This window comes from Atta colombica, unplaced genomic scaffold (assembly GCF_001594045.1).
Source record: "Atta colombica isolate Treedump-2 unplaced genomic scaffold, Acol1.0 scaffold274, whole genome shotgun sequence".
NCBI lineage: Eukaryota > Metazoa > Arthropoda > Insecta > Hymenoptera > Formicidae > Atta > Atta colombica.
In genome coordinates this window covers 2555577-2562682 of record NW_017259375.1, presented here as the reverse complement: position 1 = coordinate 2562682, position 7106 = coordinate 2555577, and the positions used below count along the sequence as shown (strand labels likewise).

The 7106-nt window shown below is 32.9% G+C and overlaps 1 protein-coding gene across 1 annotated transcript in view; it reads right to left on the bottom strand.

Annotated features, from left to right (window-relative positions):
* LOC108689635 (synaptogenesis protein syg-2-like) overlaps positions 1-7106 on the bottom strand; it is a gene marked incomplete at its 3' end in the record, with an annotated part of 148728 nt that overhangs the window by 20576 nt on the left and 121046 nt on the right. The window lies entirely within an intron of this gene.

Sequence of the window (7106 nt, the reverse complement as noted above, 5' to 3'; positions counted from 1 at the left end):
TCTCTCTCTCTCTCTCTCTCTCTCTCTCTCTCTCTCTCTCTCTCTCTCTCTCTCTCTCTCTCAATAATGTACTTTTTCTCTTTTAATAATATATTTTCATTTACACTGCTTTTTACTGTTGACATAAATAGAGCCTGCATACAGACTTTCTCTCTACCCATATCAATAATTCAATTTGATACAAAATAATTCACTGCGCATAACAAGAAAGGCATTTCAATGGCAATCACGTGTAGGTCATAAGCGCAACTCTGCATGGACGCTCGCTTTTCTGATTTCCACTCGGTCTCTCCACTTCCGTCTCTTTTCAGAATACGCTTTTTGCAACGTGCGGTAGCGCATAACGAAGGACGCGGTCCAGCGAACGCAAAGCAAAAAAGGGGAAGAAGCGGAACGCGGAGAACGCGCGAAAGAAACGCCGGGATAATTAGAATTCAGTTCGCTTGCGAATTTCATGCCGGGCTCCTTTTCTGTCTGACATTTTCCGCGGAAGTTTCCGACTAATAGGAAAAAAGAAAATGCAGATCGATGTCGACGACGAAGAGGAAGGCGGATAGATCGAGAAAAAAATGGAATGGGAAGACGGACTGAGATGAAAGGAATGAGAGAATGGTCCGTATAATTGGTGCTCGCTATGAAAAGCTGCCGAAAACAAAGGCGACCGAGAGAGAACTACCGGCCGCGAAACTCCCGATGAAGTTGGGATTTCATTTGCAAATCAAAATTCATGTCGTCAGGTGTGCAGGCGGGAAGAATTCGACGAGACGCTTTTAATACTCTTCCCTAGACGAGCGGAGATATCTGCCTTTCATTATTTTACTTTATTCTACATCCCATACATCTCACTGCTTTCCAACTTAGTTATCTCTTTTTAAGTCAACTACGTTGACCTAAAAAGCTGACTTTGTAATCTCAAAGAAACATGCATACGCATGTGAATATATTCTATTTTATATTTTATATATATTCTATTTTTTATCATTGATATCAATATGTAATACTTAATTTTAAAAAATTTTTTAACCTATTATTTACAGAAAAATTAATTTAAAGCCATCAATTAAAAGATATTAATGCCCTTAATGGAATTTTAAAATTGGATTTATTGCCGAAAATACTTTAAAAGTTCAATAATTCTGAAAGTATATATAATAATGGTATTTATTTTAGATAAGTTCTAAATATACTTTGAGATACTTAATATTATTATTAATATATTACACTGTCAATAGTAATTAATGCTGCAGGTATGTGCAAGTAATGGCATCATTCATTCAATCTCTCAACTACTAATTCGATTATCTACACCTTTAAGAAATGCAAGTGCCGATATTATAATACATAACGTTCTATTATCAAGTTTTACATTTATGTGCGACTATAAAAAATTTTTATTTTAAAAATATTTTCTATATTTTGTATTATAAATGGATATGTGTATTTTGCATTTACTATTAATAAAGTTCTTTAGAAAATTAAACTATTTCCTTTGATTGATTCCTTTGATTCCTTTGATTTGTCTATTTGCGTACTCTTCTTTTTCTATTCGTACGATTTTTGTGAGTTCTTTTTTGCGAATTTGTATTCCCAATCAAACGTCTTTTCAAATGGAAGCGCAAACTCGAAAACTTTCGTCGCCTCTTCGGGGAAATTTAATGAGCAGCTATTATTACTCGCGCGCATAGAGTGGCTTTAATCGAATTACGAAGCGGTTCAATAAGGCGCGCTTCGTTCAAGACGCGCGAGTTGTTCGCGCGTTTATCGTATGACTTCTAAAATGAGAGTTCGAGAAGGAATGCCATTTTATCTGTTAGACTGCGGCAATAACGCCTAAGTGCAACGCTTAAGAGATTTGCAAGAAAATGCTTTGAAATCTAAAATAGAAATTAACTAATAAATTTTCAGAAACTTAGGAAAAGAAACGAGACAGTAAGAAACAACATTAGAAAATAAAAATTAATAAAAATATCGATACAATTAAATGTAATATAAACATTACAAATTTTTTATATGTTAAAATAAGAAAGAGATTCCTTAATTCTGTTAAGTTTATGACAAAGATTAGGTAGTGATCAGTTTAAAAATTATTCTAAAGTTGATTTTTGCGCGCCTGAAACTTTATACTTTACTCGAAGAAAAAAGTTAACTAACTCTTTTAAGACAGTTCAATCCTATTTCAGCTTTCTCAGTGACTAATCAGTGAAGAGGAAATCGATTTCTTACATTTAAAATAAACTTTCAATTTTATTTCGACCAAGACAGTATATAAAGAAATAAAATAAATTTTTGCAAGAATAAAGGATTTTATATGATAAAATTTTCATGTCAAATAAAATGTTTATTGTTTGTTCGCAACCTTTCAACTTTCAGCGTAGATTTTTTATTGTTTCGAACTGTAAAAATCTAAAAAAAATTCTTATAAAAACTTTAACACAGATGTTGGATTGTATTTTATTTATTTTGACGGATTTAAATTCATCTACCAGAATTTATAAAAAAACTGACTATATTTTTAAAAGTCCAACATTACCAGCGGAGGAGTAAATTTGTTTCGTGTTTGATCTGATTATGAATTTTTGCGATAGATCTGATTATGAATTTTTCCGATAGATTTTAAACGATATATGAGTACATTCTGATTTATTTCAAATTACATAGATGCGGTTTTCACGAGCAAAATTAAGAACTTCACAAAAATAAGAGAATTTAAAATATTTTTTTATATTTCTGTATATAATGATAATAATCAATATGAAATAAATAGTTCTATACTGATGACAAATTGAACATAATATATCGAAATTATTTCGACTTCAAAAAAATTAATCTTAAAATGGGTCGTGCGAAATAGCGAAAGGAGGTAAAGAAGAAAGTTAAATTGGTGGAATTAAAGTGTGTAGGTGCGGTAGGAAAAGTCAACTCGTTAAGCGGCTCGTTCGTAGGTAAAAGTCGGTTGTTTCGAAAACGACTGAACATTAGAGGAGTCGCACGTCCATAATAGGTTTGTACGCGCCGATCTCGCGAATCGCCGGCTTAAGTGAAATTTCGTCGAGATCCGCAATGTACGATTCTAAGTAATATTATTGCCACAATTTGGCAAAGTCGTTGTGAACTCATATCATTAGAGTCTTGTTAGAATGAGAAGGGCATGACAAAACAAAGGAGAGAAGAACCGTTCTTCGCAGTCTATTCTCACTCCAGTTTTAGCGAAAGCCTGTAAACGAGACGACGATGTACGGTCCTTATGGCTCGGAAAATACAGGGAAATGTACGAGGCGTGCAGTGGAATAACACTTGCTAGGAGTCTCTGGGTAAACTAATTAATTCCGGTGGCGAAGAATCCAAGCTCGGGGTGGAACAAATCACTAAAGTAATTCTCTACTATTCGCAAGCAAGAAGATACGTGTGTATATTAACCATTTCATGTATGCCTTTCAATTACTGTAAAATACATATTTTGTACCAATCATAAATTTTTTAAAATCAATTTACATTATATATTTAATATTTTTTATTTTTTTATCTTAATTAAGTGAAAATAAAAATTTTTTATTACATAAAAATTTATTCGATAACATTAGAAAAAGGAAGATAGTTATTTTTTAAATTTAATTTTCAATTATTAAAAGACTTTCCGCGCACGATTTATATTCAAAATGGAACTTTGAAATTGTTTAATTTTTTTGAACGAAATCATTGTCAAATGGGAAGACTTCATATCGTAATATTGAGGGAACAGTTCGTGTCGGAAGGGAGAGAAGAATTATTAGCTCCCCACGGATTGAGTTATCAAGGTACAAGGAGTAACATTTCTGAAGTTCACTCGTCTCCGGAGTGAGCTAAACCCTTCTTCTGTAGCGCTGCTAGCGAGAGAGTACTTTCCGAGAGTCGTTACGCCGTTTGCGACTCCGCGGATTCTCTCGTTTTGTCGCTAAAATCTGCTCGGAGCTCGCTCGGCTTCGTTACGAAAGTACTTTGTATCGTGAGCTCGTCGAGAACATCCGCCCCGCGAATTGATAGCGTCCGTAAAATGTACGGGTCTGACCTGGTCTGATAAAGGACATTCAGACCGACAGTCAAATTGTGAACTACGCTTTGTTTCCAACTTCATTTTCAGACGCTTTTCTCTTGAAAATGATAAAAACTAGGAAGAGATCTCCTAGTAAATTTAATTCTTCTCATTTGTGAAGAATTAAATTTACTAGAAAAAAATCTTCTCGTTTGTGCAATTTTCAAATTTAAATAAGTCGATGGTTAAAAATTAAGATTTTGTTAAATCCCACTTAAAATTAATTATAAAATGTAATTCGCCGCTATTTACAATGTGTTATTTCAATAATATTCATTTTCATTTCAATTTAGCTAGAATCTTTCCTATTAAATAATTCCAATTAATCAATGAATGATAATTAGTGATTCAATTTCAATTAAAATTTCAGAAAAATGAAAAATTAATTTTTGGCTTGTCAAAAACCATTGAATATTGTACGCATTAGTATACCGTTTCTTCTCACTCACCTCAGAGAAAAAATGTGGCAATTATCATAATTTAAAATCATTTTTCAACTATATATCCTTTTTTGTGGAAATATAAATATCATTGTTACTAAAATTGTAGCAGTAATAATACAAAAATGGAGAATAATTATAATTATTTTACTATGAAATTAATCACAAATACTAAATACTTTTTTTTTTAATATTCCTTTATTCATAATTATTCATAATTCTCTATAATAATTCTTTATAATATATATAAATATCATCGTCACGGTTGACCTAAACGAGAAAAGCAACGACTATACGCGGATTCAACCTTAATTAGGAATTTCTTTTAACGTCTGCCTCGTTAGGTCGTTACTACTAGTAGATACGTAATCGTCTGACTATCAAGGAGCGCATCTACTACTTTCGTTAATGCTCGCAGTTATAAAAGACTAATGAGTCTCGCGCGCGCGAAGTTTGCGCTCGCGGAGGCGGCTTCATTAATTTTCTTACTAATTAACGAAGGACGCCGATCAAGGGAGGCGCGACGAAGGGGATTTTTGCCGAATGGAATTTCTGTGTTGGCGGAATACCTCCCCGATGGGAGAAGGCCGAAGATTCCTCGGCTTGTTACCTAACTTGATTATTCTTCTCGAACTCGTGTAAGCTACGTTCTGTTCGGAATCAAATGCCTCTGCAGAATGAGTCATTAAAAGTTGAACAAGTTCGCGAAACGATCGTCTCGCCTCTATTCCTATTGCGAAGTGTCGATTTGCAACCTCGTTGTAAAATAAAGTGCACAACGATCTAAAACTATCATAATAAATAAAACATATTAACGGCAATATTGTTGCGAGTGATAATATTATTTTCTTGCCATAGCATTTTTTCTTTTGATATTAATGCATTGATTTATCAATATTAATTTTTTTTTAGTTCAACTGTTTCAATTATACTGATTTATTCAGAGCTTTATTGTGTTATTATTTATTTGTCATTTATTTTACGAATTCATTTATATTCTACATCTATTGCAAATTCAAAACATTAAATTCGCGTAAATGGTTTCATTGAATCTTTTATAATTCTTCCCAAATATATCAAATATAATTTTAAACATTCTGGAATTAAATAAAAAATAAATCATAACGACGTAAAAGATAAAACATAAAATATAACTTTAAAAATTTAAATAATTTAATTATACCTACATGATTTCAAATAAAAAGAACTGAGTGAACTTTAGCTTAGAAATCATATATCTGTCACTACATTTTATGTGCATTTTTATGCATTATTCCATCGATTCTACGATGACTGAAAGAATCAGCAGTAACACTATGAGGTTCTGCTGATTCTGCAAGAAAATACATCACAAGATAAACGGCGACACGAGGACAGGAAAGACTGCATTGCTAAAAATAATAAAAATTCATAGTGGTGTGTGTATGTGTGTCATTTTGAGATATTATATGGAAAAATATACAATATTTTCTCTCAACGCGGTGAATTCTGTTAAGAACTCAGTATTCTTCTTTCTTTCGAGCCACGTACATTGTCCATCCTTTATTTGAAAGCAACACAAAATTGTGTAAATCGAATCCGATGTCTCTCTCGTAAGTAAAAATTGAATCGATATTAAATAAACGATATAAACAAAAAAACTGATACTCTAATTGAGAAGAAATAAACACGCATATATAAGTCATATAATAATTAATACCATTTGTAAATTAGCAACCATTAAGAAATTGACATTGAGTAGTGTGGTTATCCCATACAACTTCCATTTCTACAAATAAGTTTTTAAGTGCTCGTTACGAGTTTGATTTGTTTCTCGGGTTATTTTTTTCCTGTTAGCACAAGTTCTATACGAGCGTATCGTATTCTATTCCAATTTCGCCATTTCCATTACACGGAGCTATCGAATAATTATTAATGACGATGTTCCACCCGCGTAGCGTTCACATACATACGACGAACTTCACTTCGGGACACGGCGCGGTGCGGCAGTCCCGGTGGTAGCATGAAAAATTAATGGGATACATTGCGCGATTCCGAATGCAATCCACTTCCGACTACTCGAATGCTGTCGAGTATTCGTCGACTTCACATTGTCGCGGAAATCGTTTTCACAAGCCGATCGACTTTCAACCGATCCTCCGATGATCCTCCGTAGACTTTCGTATGATCGTACAGGAATTGAGGTTCATGTAGATGCGATTATGTAGACAGCGACTCCTTGTGCGCTTCCAATTAGCAAGAAATCGAGACGTTGCGAAGTTGCGAAATGAATTTTTAACACGTAATCTCCTTAAAAAAAAAAAAAGAAAAGAAAAAACGAAGAATTCGCCCGAGCACTATGTCGGTTGAAATCGTTTCAGAAGTGCGGCGAAGTTCGATATTTACATTCGATTACGTCGCCGATTTCGTAAGATAGCATTTAATGATTTCTTGATGTCGTATATATTTTATGCCGTGAGGTTTATTACGCTTCTATTAGAAAAGAATTACAATCTTTCAATTTCGAAAATAAATGTTATTAATATTACTTATTATATATTATTTAATATTATTACATAAAATATATATATATATATACATACAAAATTTCTATATAT